The 15,679-nt window shown below is 36.8% G+C and overlaps 1 protein-coding gene across 1 annotated transcript in view; it reads right to left on the bottom strand.

Annotated features, from left to right (window-relative positions):
* NCKAP5 (NCK associated protein 5) overlaps positions 1 to 15,679 on the bottom strand; it is a 919,491-nt gene that overhangs the window by 415,218 nt on the left and 488,594 nt on the right. The gene's annotated exons all lie outside the window — the stretch shown is intronic.

Raw genomic sequence — 15,679 nt, forward strand, 5'->3', positions numbered from 1 at the left:
CAAGAATGTCTCCTGTCACAGTGACATGACCCAAAGTAGATTGGGCCCTGGTACCTTCTGGTGTAGGCAATGTCAGTGGAATTGTTTCTTCCTCACTGTAATCACCTCTTAGTTTCATTCCAGAGCTGGACTCACGTGCAGTTATAATGGACATTTGGTTAATAGAGTGCTTAAATGCAAAATACAAAAGGGTGACTATGGAGTCAAAGATAGCTTAGTGGGTAATCACTTGACATTTTAACTCTAGGGAAAAAAAAGAACATAGCAGAGGACAAGTAGTTGAACCCTCTCCCCACCCATTCCCCAAAATAGATGCAAGACCACAGGTGAATTAAGGGAGCATATGACAGGACACTGAAACAGAAATCCATCTGGGAGACAGAAATGTAAAATTTTCTATAAGAGAAAATGGGAAGACAAAGGGTAGTGCAACATGCAGAAAGAGCATAAAACTTTAGAAGTGAAAAAATGTGTGTCAGGTATTACACAAAAGTTCTCACCAGTCTTACGACCTTAGCTCTCTGAGTCACAGTTTACCCATCTCTAAAATAGGCGAGATGCTACTCCACTGACTAACTACAAGGACTAAATGAGCACAGACATGCATGCCTGCAAGCACACACATACACAGTGTCTGGAACACGATAAAAACACTCTATAAATATCTGTTGAAGGGATGTATTACCAGTATAATTAGTAGCTACACTTCTAATGCTAACTTTCAGTTGAAACCATCAGCTATCATTCACAAGAATGGCAATGCCATCTGCAGTAAGACTCATAAGTACTGGAATCCCTTCCCAGCCTTTATGTAGACAGATGAGTAGCAGCCATTTGGTTTAATATAAAATTATTGTCAGAACTACCCTATAATTTGCCTCCTACAAATGTCCAGATGCCACTGAATTGGGCCCAAGGTCACCACGGTGGAACAGAGTGCCCCACAGATGATTGTCTTATTTCTATTAGAGATGACCCAGGGCCAGATGTTTGCATGGAGTCTACTGTTGGCCTTACACTTTCAGCGAATGGACAGAATGAAACTTGTCCCTAGAATAACAGGCTGCAGGGCAACCAGAGCAGTCCTCCTTCCTAAATTCTCTTTCCAGGTGCTCCATGGGTTTATACTTCCTGCTTTGAGGATGTTTTCTGTCAACTTGTCAGAACAGAGTCTCTCTCTGCCACTCACTGGGTAGCATTTATGTCACAGAGCTCAGGTGTTCAGCCAGCGACTCTACCTTGGGCACTGTTCAAACAAGAATCATCTCTTCCTTTAAGGACAGTTAGATAATTAGAGGTTGTTTTCTTTTTTTTCTCAAATATGTTTTTATCTGGTGTTAATTCCACAAAACAGATGGGCAGCTAAGTCCTTTGAAGTTGCTAAATATATTTTTGAGAGCAAAAAATAATTTTTTATAACACTAATGTTCAGTTTGTATTTTTATCTGCCAAACTGTTGTTAATATTTACAAAGGCCAAATTTCAAAAGCAACTAAAAATGTCAAACAAAATTAAGCGTTTCTCGTAAGAATTATAGAATTTAACCTAACAGCACCGACTATCTCCTAGACCCAGGCACTGAGCGTTAGAGGGCTCCACTGTGACCCTCCTCTAGCCACCCGCTTCCATGAGGTGAGGACTCCTCAGCACTGAGGGGACTGCCCATGCAAAATCTGTGTGTCCCATCTGCTTCTTGATGCTTGGGGTACTCGGAACCAGAGTTTCCTTCCAAATGGCCTGAGCCTGTTTCTAGGACCTGCATGGGCTATGTGTGTACCCAAGGCCCAAGGAGCAGCCAAAGAGTGGTAGCATATGTGGGATGTGCACAGGGTATAGACATGAAAGCTAGGGTGTACATGCACGTGCACCTTACGCCCCTGGTAGGAATGGGAAGAAGCAGCTGGAGGTAGGAAACAAAAGGGAGCCAACCAAAGGATTGGGCTGCAGGATGGCAGTTCGGAACTGGTTGTCCCTGTACTAACATGGGCCAATACAAAACTACAAGGAGTCTGAGAATTCTAAACTCAATTTGGCTTTCCAGGTCCTAATGAAGGTACATTTATCAAGGTAAAGGAAAGCGTATTTCATTTGGCAGTTTGCTGACTTGATTTATGACTTCTACTCATTTAGACACATGGAATGTAGGCCATCACTTATATTCTCTTGCTTTAGGTCCCGTAAATGTTAGAGGTGGGGCTGCATCAGAGTTAATTTTAGAAAATTATAGACTTACACATAAGAGAATAATTGTATTAAGTTCTGTTAATTTCTTTAGCAAAACTAAGATTATATCTAATAATCCATAAGAAGATAGCATGTCTCTCAGAGGTATCTTCTTCTTTTTTATACACCATTACAAACATCTGCAAAAGCAGAGATTACAGTATAAGAGACTCTCACATGCTCATCACCCAGCTTGATTATAACCAATTCATGGCCAATCAAGTTCCAACATTATGCCTGATCCTCCATATTATTTAAAGCAAATCACACAATCACATCTTTTGAGTCATATTTATGTCAGTATGTATATTTAGAAGATAAGGACTCATTTAAAAACCATAACCATATATTATCACACTTAAAAACATGAACTATTATATATCAAATATTCAAGGAGTACACAAATCCACCAGCCATATCTTCAAATTATTTCATTTCTTTTCTACAGTCTGTTCAAATCAGGATCCAAACAAAGACCACACAATGTCTCTGAGATTCTTCTTCATCTGTAGGTTTTTCTCCCAACTCCTTTTCTTCTTCCTTGCAATTTATTTGCTGAAGAAACCAGGTTGTTTGTCCTGTGGAATTTCTCATAGTTTAGATTTTGCAGAACCTATTCTCATAATGTTTCAGGTAAACTGGTCCTTAGATCTTAAGGACCAATTCTTCTTAAGGAGATTTAGGTTCATTTTTGGCAAGATGGCTTCATAAGTGGTATTGGGTATCAGGTATTTTCATCAAGAGACACATAATATATAATCATCTCTCTCTGTTATGTTAGCAGCCTTGAATAATCACTGACTGGATGCATTATTTCATTAGAAGTTGCAAAATACATCTTAATATATTCTAATTATATCATTCTCTATTTACTGGCTAAAATATCTTATGAAAGGAAATGGCCCCCTTAACAGTGATTGAGTTATAGTTTTTAAAGATAGGATAAATGTTTCTTTCCCTTTACTTACCAATTTTGAAAATAAAAAGTTGGTTTAGTAGCATGTTCTAAAGGTTTTGTTGGGGTTGTTTTGTATCATTATGAATGAAAGGATTTAAACATAGTTGATGTGTTTTAATATGCTGCAGTTACTATACTTACTGATGTACAAATTGAGCTGTTTTGATGCGTGGAAGATTTTTCAAATTAGATACTTGAACCTTTTTAACAACTCTTACAATAACAATACCAACAATACCTCCGCAAATATGATTACTAAAAAGAATTACATTTGTTATGTGTTTCTTTTTTTCATTAATATATATTCCACTATGAATGTAAAACCTTCTGTTTTTAAGTCACTTCAAATGATAGTTTTCAATGTAGATTTGCCATCAACTAAATTTATAGTCAGATTTTTTTTGTTTTGTCATCAGTTTAGGGGAAATTTTAAGTTAGATATTATGTTACAATTATATTAAACATTTATGTATTTCTTAAGTCAAATCCTCAAAACAAGGTTTATGCAGAAAAATCTAGCTTCTATTTCTGTCCCATCCTCCCTCTTTCTATTTATAATTAACTCTTTTTTAAGTTTTACTTCATCCATCCAAATATATTGCTTTCCATTTGTTTATGCACATGTATGTGCACATGTACACACATGCACACGTACACACACATGTGCACAAATCCCACTAACTTCTTAGGTAAATTATCACACAATATATATACACCCTCTCCACCTGGTACTTTTTTCTTTCTTCTGGTGATTGGATGATTTTATTTGATAAGCAAACAAGAAAAAAATATTGATTGAAATATTAAAAATAAGGAGAAAATCTAGATAAATATTTTTTGAGAAGTAATAGAGTAGAAAAGATGTTGAACATAAATCACCATAAATCCATAAATCACCATATCTACATTGAGCATTCACATTAAATTTAACTGAAGATCAATTTCTCCAATTGTTAACAGTTCATTAATCGAATAATTCTGGAAAGGACATATTGATATTTGAACCTAATTATTATGAGGTTTTAAAAGTTGTAGAGTGAGTTGACTTGAAAACATATGTCTAAAGTAATTTTTGTACCTTATGAAAATGAGAAAAATTTGTCAATCAGGCAGAACACATTTCAAGCAATTAATAGATACACTTAGAAATTCTCAAAGACACTGGAGGAAAAACTTCAGTAAAGTAGCACATATCTAAAACACTAACCATATACTTTCCCCAAAGATAAATATTGCATTGAAGCAAATATTGAATTTTTGAGAAGATTTAATAAACATTAATTTTTATAGTATATAACAGGAAGAGAATATATCTTCTGGGACAAAGACACCTGACCTGAATCCTGACTCAGCCATTTAATGGTTGTGTGACCTTTTGCAAATTGTTTAACCTCTCTGGGCCTTATTTTATTTATGAAATATAGATGCTAATAGTTCCTCATAGGATTGCATGCAATGACATTACATGTTTAATGCATGCAGAAAAGCAATGGGTACAAGGTCAACACTCGATAAACATTAGCTCACTTACTCTTTTGTAGGCAACAGAAACAGGAGACAGTATGGAGTAATGGTTAAAAGTCAGGCTGACTGAGTTCAAACCATAGCTATGATACATTCAAGCTGTAGCAAGGAGGGCAAGTTATTTAACTCATGTGAGCCTGTTTCCTCCTCTGTAAAGGAGAGATACTAAGAATATCTTCCAGGGAGGGCTGTTATAAGAATTAAATTACATGTACTATTATATTAATAGTTCCTCCGTGAGGAAGGGACATTTATCTGTTTCATTTCACTTCTATATCCCTGGTACCTAGAATAAATGCGATAAATGTATGAATCTCATGTATCTTAGGTTCAAAGGTCATTGTGGAATGTTCCAAGTTGCTGCTTTTCACATCTAAGAATTCTCTCCTTGTGTATTTAGACTTAGTCCTTTGCCTCTCCAGATTTTATTAAATGATGGATGTTCTCACTGTCAACGTAAACTCCAAGGTCCTGGCCTTTCCTAACCTGAGCTTTGAGTGCACTCGGGCAGTAACCACAGCCTTACTACTCTACTACTCAATTTTTTACTCAAGAAAGACTGTTGAGAAAGTCTGGGTCTGCAGAATCTCAAAGCCATTCAAATCTATTAGGAAGACCTGTAGGATATTTCTCGATAACACATCATGTGCTTTGGTGATTGTTTCTGAAAAGGCAATAGACTTGTAAGCGTTATATGTGTCATGCATATTGGAAGTATACTAAATATATTACTACTTCACTGGGGACTCTCTTGACAATAATGTGGATTGCTGAGGGAACAGAAATCAATTCTTAAAGAGTTCCTGACATCAAAGGTGACTGCTGGGCTTTAGGAAAAGAGTTCAAAGTAAGATTGACTTCGTGATTGAGATGCTCATAAGACCAACACTGCAAAGGAAGGCCAGGCATTCTTTCACTGCCCAAGACGCAAGGAAATGATGCAGGCTAGATTCAGATGTCTAGTTGCTCAGATCAGGGCCTTAGAGGAACTGAGCTTGAGCAACACACATTGTGAATTCTCATACCTTGAGGACTGTCTTTGTAGTCTATTCTCTCAACCTATACTGTCCTTCCTTCAGTTCTCTTATTAAATTCTCCCCACATGCACGAGCTTCAGTACTCATCTCAAATGAATCTCTTTTTGGCTTGCAGAGTTTTTCCTCCATCATTTTTCTCCCCCTGTCTTAAAGCAAATATTTGATTCTATCTAACCTTAGTTATTTTGACATGTGACTCTTTTTTATACTAAGATGCTTAGGGACAGGGGACATGACATTTTTGTGTCTCCTCATCTTGCTTAAGCACAGAGCCAAACTAATTTTGTCACTTTTAGAACTGTGATATTTTTGTTTTTGTAGTGTCCGCAAAAAAAACCACAACCCTATTCTTAATGCAATAATACTATATGAATAAAAAAATTTTAATTGAACAGAAATAACATAAATTAGAAATCTGAAAATTATTTAGCTCAATATGAGGATCATGTTGGCCAAATGCCATCCATTGTGAGGGCTTATTAAATGATTGGAACAGCAGTGTGGTCCAATCTGAAATAGTACTTTATTTATTTATTCTACCATTTATTGGCACCTACTATGTACCAGGCAAAAACCATAAGTTTACATTCTATAAGTGGGAGACACATCATATTCAGGCCCACAATGCTAGCAAGAAAACATATAATCATGTGATTAAGGTGCACATAAAAATTAAGTAAGGAAAGTAGAATATTACAAAAGGTATCAGGGAGATGGTGAATCAGGAGCTGGATTTTGCTGGCCCAAGCCAACAGCAAAGGGGAAATCTGGTCCATCTGAGCTAAATTCAATGGCTACATGGTCCACATAATAAATGAAATGGTAATTTGATGGTGGTCTCAATCAATCATCAGTGCAGTTGGTTTGAAAATGCAGTGCAAAAATATAGGAACAAAGTAGAGACCATAAAAGGAGGCACTAAAGACACAAACATTGGACGTTCCTTATGAACTCAAATGGTGGTTGCCAAATTTTCCTTTTAATTTGATATAATTCCATGTATCCCTCTCACCAAGTTTCTCTTGGGCGTGAGAATGATCATAAATCTATGAACAACGCTGAATTCCATATGAAATATAATTGCTTCTAATATCATTAAAAATTTCACTTTCTATAATATTATGGATTATAAACTGCAAAAGGAATGAACTAGGGAACAAAAGGGGCAAGTGAGCAGAAGTCAGAAGCCCTGGGTTCTGGATGGGGGTCTCATAGCCATGTGTTACTTCATTTTTTTAAGCTTTACTATTGTACTTATTAAAATTACAATATGCTCTCCCTATCATGTATAAGGTTATGGTGAGAACTGAATGAAATAATGTAGGGAATGGTTTTGGAAACAATAAAAAAATAAAAGAAGTGAAAAGTACTGCCATCATGTTGTGATCATGTTGATATCAATATCAATCAAAATGCTTATTATAAAACATAACAGCTTGAAATGGTTATAAAAATTAAATATGGAAAAAGAAACCCATATTTCTGTCTTGAGAAAATGCATTCTGTCACTTGCTACTACTATAAATGACAGGTGAAAACCTTTTGGTCAGGAGAAATGTGAAAAGAATTCTGAAACACAATTTAATGAAAACTGCAACACATTTCTTTTGTCAGAACACCATAGCTTCAACATAACTAATTCCCTACTTTATTCTCAGGAAATATTCTTAAAAGCTTGAGGCTGTTTGTTAGCAACAGGTATAAACATTTATAAACAAGGACCATCTTAACTGAATTATTTTTCACAAATTAAACAAAGGATCCTAAAGAACAGCTCCAAGTGTTTACAACCAGTGCACAGAGATATACTCTGGGGGAATGCCATGCATTAAAGGCACTACCTATGGACCAAAAAGGTAATCAGAACAACAATCTTTACTGCTGAGACTGCTGCCTTTACCTCTGCCCCCATGCAACCAAGACTGGTATAAATGTTATCTGAGGGCCATAAAACACTCTCCAAAAGTAAACTTTACCCTGTGGGAAGTAAACTTTCAATGCACCAAATTCCATTTAGTGCCCTGCAGAAAAGAATTCTGCAAAGAGTATTCTGAAACAGGCAACTCATCTTTTATAGGTGAGCACTCTATCATAGAAAGTCCAGGAATGAGAAATCAGGTCTTCATCCTCCCAGGCCATCATGGTTTATAACTCTAAGAATGATGGCTATTATCAAAATTTTAAAGATCCTCAGAAATGGCCATTCTACAACCTCCCTTGGAAGCAAATTTCTATCATAAACACACTATCTATAAAAACTTTTCCATATGCTTACCCTAAGTCTAGTACAATTCTGGTACATCCTTCTGCTTCAGTGAAGAGATTCATTCATTCATTCTGTATTCATTCATTCTTTTTTCAACCAATAAATATTTATTAAATGCCTATCATGGCAAAGGTCATTGGCAGTAGGATAAGATGCACAAGAGTATAAGTAATATTCTCTGTCCCCTGGATACACAATAACTTTTAACTCTTTATTTAGATCATTATTAGAGACAATGTATGGAAACAGCTGCTAATTTGCAAAAAATATTGAGGCCAGAAGAACATGATGAACAGTCCCAAGTATAATAACCAACAAAATTTTGACTCTACAGGGAAACTCTGCAGGTCAAATATTTTAAGTTCTTCAATGGATAAATATGAAGGAAAAGAAAGGAATAGAAAGTAAGCTGTAGGTTCAAAGAAACCCAAAAGATAGATCCAAACAAGATTAACGAAAGAGCAAGACTAAAGTGTGTGAGGATGTACATTAAATGATAACACTATTATAAACACAAGGAGGTTATTGCTATAAAGTAAGGAAAATGGTTATTTATTGGGAGAAGATGAAGGTTCAAGCTTGGAAGACATATGTGGATGGGATTCTGGGTGCCTGGCAGGCTTGACCTGGTGTTGGTTACAGAGGTGTGTTCACCTTAGAATAATTCCTTAAGCCAAACATTTTTTTTGTACATTTTTCTGTATCTATGTTTTAATTTTTAAGAAGGACTTTTGGATGTGGAACAAGCAGAACTCCTATGCATTGCTAGAGTGGGTGTGAAATGGCACGGCTGCTTGGGAAAACAGTTTGGCAGTTTCTTATAAAACTAAACAAAAGCGTGGCTCCGTGGCTCAATAGTCCTACTCTAGTTATTTGCCCAAGAGACAGAAAACACCCTAAGACTACGACACATCAATGTTCGTAGCAGCTTTAATCATACTCACCCAAAACTGGAGGGAACCCAAATATCTATTGACAGATAAATGAATAAACAAATAGTAATATACCTACACAATTAAATACCACTAGGTAATAAAAAGGGAATGAACTACTGAAAAATGTGACAACATGGTGAATACATCTCAAAATAAACATGCTAAAGTGAACGAAGTCAGACACAAAAAAGCTAAATATATCATAACTTCACTGATAAACATTTTGGAAAAGGCAAAACTATCAGATCACTAGTTGTCAAGGGCTTTGGATGTGGGGAGGGACCTGAGAATGAAGGAGGAAGGTGAGAACTTCTCAGGGACATAGAAATATTCTATATTTTGATTGTGGTGGTTACATGAAGGTATATGCTTGTCAAAACTTACCAAACTATACACCTAAAGAAAAGTGTATTTTCTCTAAACCTGATCAAAAAAATAAAGCATTTATTGCTGAGAGTAGGAATGAAGTTAGCTTCTAGTTTTAACATAAAACATTCTTCTATATTGCACACTTGCTTTCCTAAAAGAAAAAAAATATGTTGGGATGGGGACAGGATCGCATTAGAAGTTACGATAGGTCATTGAAAAAAATATTTAGAGGAGAGACTAAATCACTGGTGCTTTTATTGATGGCTATTTCTTCAGAGAAATTGTTTAAAAGTGAAAACAATTCTGGTCATCATAAAGTTCTCTCTGCTCAGGCTTTTTCCCAAACTGATTCAAATAAATCCTAAAGTGGATGACATGGGAGCCAAGAGCAATAATGGTTACGTTCACTGTAGAGTATCTTAACTTCTTTTTGCCAGTCAAGTTCCTTGATATTTAATTTTGGCTGTTCTCAACAGAAATTTTTCATCTAGGCTTGGCAGTTTTCTAATCTAGACTTCTCCAGAGTCAAGTAACCAGAACAGGCACGGCTAAATCCCAGCCCCACAGAGCCTTGCTATGGGTACTGAGGACAGTAAGACAGTCTACTCCAAGACCTCAACAGAAAAGCCGTTGTTAGAAACTTCAAGAAGGCCCCGTTATAGCTGTGAAATTATTACTTCACCCAATAAATGCACGCATTTCATTTCTAATGCAGTCTTTTAAAAAGCATAAAAAGCATTATGAAACTATAATGCAATTCAATTTCCTCATTTTATAGATGAGCAAATTAAGATCCAGAAGGGTCAAATTACTTAACGAGAGTTATTAAGCCAGTTAGAGGTGGGGCTGAGACCAAGCCCTAGATGGTCCATTCAATAGGATAGTGCTCTCTGAAATGAAATTGGAAATATACCCTGTGTTAATACCATTTTCTTTACCAAGGATGATTAATGCGCAACATAACTTTCATGTTGTCTACTCGACAACATATAGCTCTTTTAAGACTATGAAGAAACGTGATAATGTCACCATTTCTTAAGCCAGAACAGAAATACAAAGGAATAAAGGAATGTTCAGCATTCAGTGAGTTAGTATTTGCCCAGGCAGCTGTAAATGACTTTTCTTTCCAGCTCTCTACATAATTGGTTTTAGCCTTCCTTTGCTTTGCTCCAGTGAGAGCATATATGCTAGATCACTAAGATATACACTTCTGCCATCAAACTATGATCAATATTATGTTAAGCAGGCATTATTAAAAGGTGCCATTTAAAATGTCTTCTTCTCTATCTCTTGTAATGTGAAGAAAATACATCCTTGAACCAATGTTGCTTTGCCATTTTAAACTTCTAGTAGAGAAGCAGAAGAGAGGCCCCCATTTTTACAAAATGTCTCAGCTAGAAATATTGCTGATGGTGCGGAAATAGCAATTTCAAATCAATAGAAAATCGCCCTCTATATTCATCAGGAGGAACAAGGCACTCAGGAAAGCTGGCTCCAAAGCAGGTTAAAGTTGACGAACAGGAGGGCTCTGTGCTGAGGCTTGTCCAAAGGTCAGTTGACAGCTTTTCTCATCTTGTTATGTTTTACTCCTTCTAAAGATGCAGAGAAAATGTTCTTTTAATGTACCAGACAGATACAGAGGCAGAAGGGAGTACGTGGGTAGAACATTTAAGGGCATATTATCCTCTTCAGCACACACTTCAATGCCAGGTGCCTACAGCTTCCAAATGGACAGCAGAAAATGAACCCCAGGATTCCATAAAGTCTCCGAGAGTCGATAATGTGAAAAGCAACCAATGAAGGAGTAAAGCGGTAAAACCATCTCCATTTACCACTCCTTGAAGTTCAGCATGCAGCAGACTGCACTTAAGCGCAGCAATCAACTGTGATAGGAGCATCCCCATTACAGTAAGCAAAGAAATAGCTTCAAGGCAGCGGATGACTGGGGAGAGGGTGCGGGGAGTGGAGAGGTCAGAACAGGTGCAGAGAAATAACAGGTGCAGAGAAATCCAGGAGGTAGAGACTGAAAGCTTGAACTCCATTTGGGTGACTGTTTAACTATCCCGGTCAATCATGAGAGATAAAGCTTGATTATTTCCTTTGTTTTGATGTATAATGCTTGGTGTAAACACACAGAAAATTCCAAGGCTCAATAAATCAGAATCAAGTATTCTTGATTTCTGATACTTTGGGTATGATATGGTTTGCTAACTGCAGAGAGTTTACAAAACATGTCTGCCAGGTGGTAAATCGCCAGATGGATTCTAATTTAAAGCTTCAAACATATTGGAGCATAGAGCTGTCACACAATACAAATGTGTAATATTATTGCTATCACTATGCAATCATTAATTCCATCTGACTATTCATGCCTCAGCATGATAAACCATTAACAAGCATGAAGTCTGGCTATTCTGAATCTGGACAAAGTCATCTTCGTTTAGAACTATACTAGGAATATGTCATTTTGTTCATATATATACATTAGACTTCTATAACTGGATTTTACCTTATTTGAGGACACATAATATATTCTTATTAGGCACACAATAAAAGTGGTTGTTTTCTTGTATGAACAGCAGCTTTCAGTAATAATCTATGAACTGATTAGACTATTTCCAAAGGGACCAACCGAAATACATATGCAAATCATGAAATCCTGTATGGTATGCACAACCACATATATGAAATCAGTACTCTGTAGAGTTGTTTATTTCTTCACACCAGTCTATTTTTAAAAAAAAAAAAAAAATCACTGTTATTCCAATGTAACATTCCCCACCCAGCTTGGAGACATAGTTCCTGAAAATGTTCCTCCAGATAAATCTAACTGATGAACAAACACCTCATTAACTCAATCCGGAAGAATGAGGCTGGGGGTTCAAACACTAATTACCTTTAAATACAAGGGCAGGGCAGTGCCACAGCCTCAATCAACACCATTAACCTTGGCCAGCCGGACAAACACAATTCCAACAAGCTGGTATGGGGTGGGGAGGGAGGGAGTGATTATAGAATTTTAGATGGTTGCAAAGCTAATGTCTCATAAGAGAGACCCAGCCGTGTACACGCAGACAACAGGGTCAACAATCACTGTCACACCTGGAAAGCGTCTTTGATTTATTTCACTAAACAATAAGATAAAGAAGAGGCAGCCCTAAGATACCACCACTTGCCTCGAAGTTCTAACTTGCAAAGTGCTCCCTCAACTGTGAAGAAGTCTTAATTACTTTGAAAGTCTCTAGGTTTTCTATTCTCTGTATTTACACTAAAGACTGTAAATGGTCCTGACCAAGTTTGTTCTGCCTGTCTGAATCACCCTCAGTGCAGGCAGTTTCTGATTTATGAGCGCAAAGCTGATTGTCTAACCTCTGGCTGCATATCCATTTCTTTTTATTGCCCAAACTCTGGACCATTGCTGATCATTATACCCTCATCAGAGGTCAAGAGGTAGAGAAGGATTGTGGCTGAAGGTTTGGTGGTGACATAAAAAATAACTACTCATTCAAACATTTTTATAGATTTTTATCACCTAAGTGATCCCATTACTCATTTAATAGAGATAATCACAAATGTTCAGATTTGCCTGGTGCCTTCAAGCCATCAGGCCCATCACACAGCTGAAATCGCATAACATCAAGCCCCACACTACTCCTGGTTCACTCCTCCTGACATCTGAACTCCACTTTCCACACATACCTAAGTGTCCCAGCATCTAACTTCACTACTCACTTCCCCTTCCGTTGCCTCGCCTTGTTCCTGAAGCTAAGACTTACAATCCCTTTACTTCTATTTAGGGGCTCCCCTCTCCACAAGGCCAACAAACATACCAAGACTACACATCACCCAACCCTGCCCAGGCTTCAGCATCTTATGCCTGTTTTCCTGATTTATGAAAAAACTATTAGAAAGGCATACATATATATTTGAATATTCCCATGAATTGTCACTATAATGCTTGACTTGAGAACTCTGAGCACTGGAGTAGTTCTTATTTCACTTGTGAACCCTTAGAAATTGGCCCAGCATTCCTATTTCATATATTATGAAATTCAAAACCTGTTTTTCAGACATAAGTGACATAGTGGAAGTAGCAGCACTTGTAAGAAAAATTAATCCTGATTTGCACCATCTTGACCCACTGTCTACTGATCCTTCAGTGTCTTCTATGAGGGAGCCTATGTGATATATTCTATTATGAATTTATTACCAGAGATAACATTCCTCTCTTTACGAGTAGTAACATTTGATTATAAGATAAGAATTACATATCCTCTTGCGTTTTCCTTTTTATCTTGTCTGCCAGAAATCTTAGAGCTAAATTAAATGCTCATTCTCAGAAAACTTCTTGGGCTATGTGACTATGATTACTTGCCACATTCTCCCTTCAAACGTTTTATTTTCTGTTTTTACTTTATCAGCCTTATTGTGAGTCTACCTTTTATCATAAGCCACACCGTATCCTTTGAGAAAGCAGGCTATTAGCTTAATTCTAAAAAGCAAATTCAGTCCATGAACAATGCTGACAGTAATTCCACATCCCAAATATCATCACATATCAAACCCGGGTTAAAAAAAGGGATAAAATTGTGAATATAACAGTTTGTAATTCAATATAATAATTTATATTACAAAAATTATTTATATGACCATTTTGGTCATACCAACCATTTCCAAGGGTGGCATATTATAGGCAATATTCTTTAATGTTAAGAATTTTCCAAAGGCTTAAATTAATAGGATTGCTTAAGCATAACTAGAAATATCTTACAAACCAAGGTTTAAATTGTGAAAGGCCATCAGAAATGGTTCAGTGGGTCTATTCAAACTATTGTGTAATAATCTTATCTGTTATATATGCTTTCCCCCCATCTTTTGCTTATTTACATTAGCTGTCTGGCTGTAATTGGACTTAAACTTTTCAGTTTCAATGAAGCCTTATGTAAGAAAACTGATTATAATGGGAAAAAAGCCCTCACAAAAGCAGTACGTAAAAACCAACCAGTATTAATTGTACATATAATTATCTTCTCTTTTAGCCTAGGATGTAGTCCTGGCACTTGTGTTAACTCAAATCTGTATGGGATTGTCATTTGATTTACAGCAGATGACTTAGCATCATATGAAAATAATTTACTGTGCCATGTGTCTCATGCCATGTAAATCAATAGCTTGAATATAGAGACATCTCAATTAGCGCAAGCAGAGCAAGATATGCCTACTACTTTCATATGTCATTAAAACAGCAAGTATTACAAGGTAGTGCTTATTTTAAAGTCACTTTGGAGGGAGGACCTATGATTTTAAATTGGTTGAGGGATATAAAGTGAGAGTGACCATCAAACTGAATGAAAAATTGAGCATAAGGTGGTACAAGTAATAGCCTGTGAGGGGTGGGACAGGCACTTGTTACAGTATTGATTGGTGCATTTCTATAGCACCTGGGTATCATCATGGGCTGGAGGACAGCGTGTTAAATTATGATGCTGAACACACAGGAGTCATCCATCCTTCCTGCCCTGTTCCTCCAAGAAGCCCCTGAACCAAGTTGCAAGCATGCATGCTATTAGCCACAATGAGGTAAATAATCTGGAAGCTAAACTTTGGTCTTCTCTGCAAAACATCTAAAATTTAAGTTAATATTATAAAAGCTTCATAATGAAGAAGCTACATTATTCATCACCAGTCACACAGCTATCGAATCTCAGTGATAAGTTAAAGACAAGACCTACACAGTTTGCTCATGAAGATTTTAGGGCAACTTCTCAAATGTGATATTGTCCGGGATAACCTCATGAGAGAAAAAGAAAACAAGTTTATTTTCCTGATTTTGTAAATGGTGAAGTACAAAAATGAAAGCAGATTGTCCCTCACAAGGTGCCTATATTTGGTTCCAGTTTGTGGGTTTCCCCCTCCCCACCCCATGGAACTGAACAGATTTTAACCTAATAGGTTGAACTGTCATCTGGCCCCATATTAACTGTAATTGGAAGCTGAAAGACTCTGACTGTGCTGGGATTAAATCTAAGAAGAGCTACTTTTTCAGAATCCTAGCTTTCAAACTGTAGTGATGTCTTTTTAAAGGAAAGGAACTCACTGATTTTTTTTTTTTTTTTTAACTAGGCCTAAATGTTTCCTCTAAGGAGTAAGAGGTCACTGAATGATTAGATTCACATTTTATCTTAAAACAGGATTGTAATGATCAGTGAAATCTCATCCTCCTGGCTGGCCTTTCACAAGACATGCCTACAGCCCACAAGGCAACCCCAATTCACTGAAAGATGCCGTGGGAGCCATCAGGGAAGAAAAGACAACCAGCCTCAATGGAGCCCAGACCATGTCTGGCGCAAACACCAAGTTTCAGAAA

Source organism: Microcebus murinus, chromosome 8 (genome assembly GCF_040939455.1).
Source record: "Microcebus murinus isolate Inina chromosome 8, M.murinus_Inina_mat1.0, whole genome shotgun sequence".
NCBI lineage: Eukaryota > Metazoa > Chordata > Mammalia > Primates > Cheirogaleidae > Microcebus > Microcebus murinus.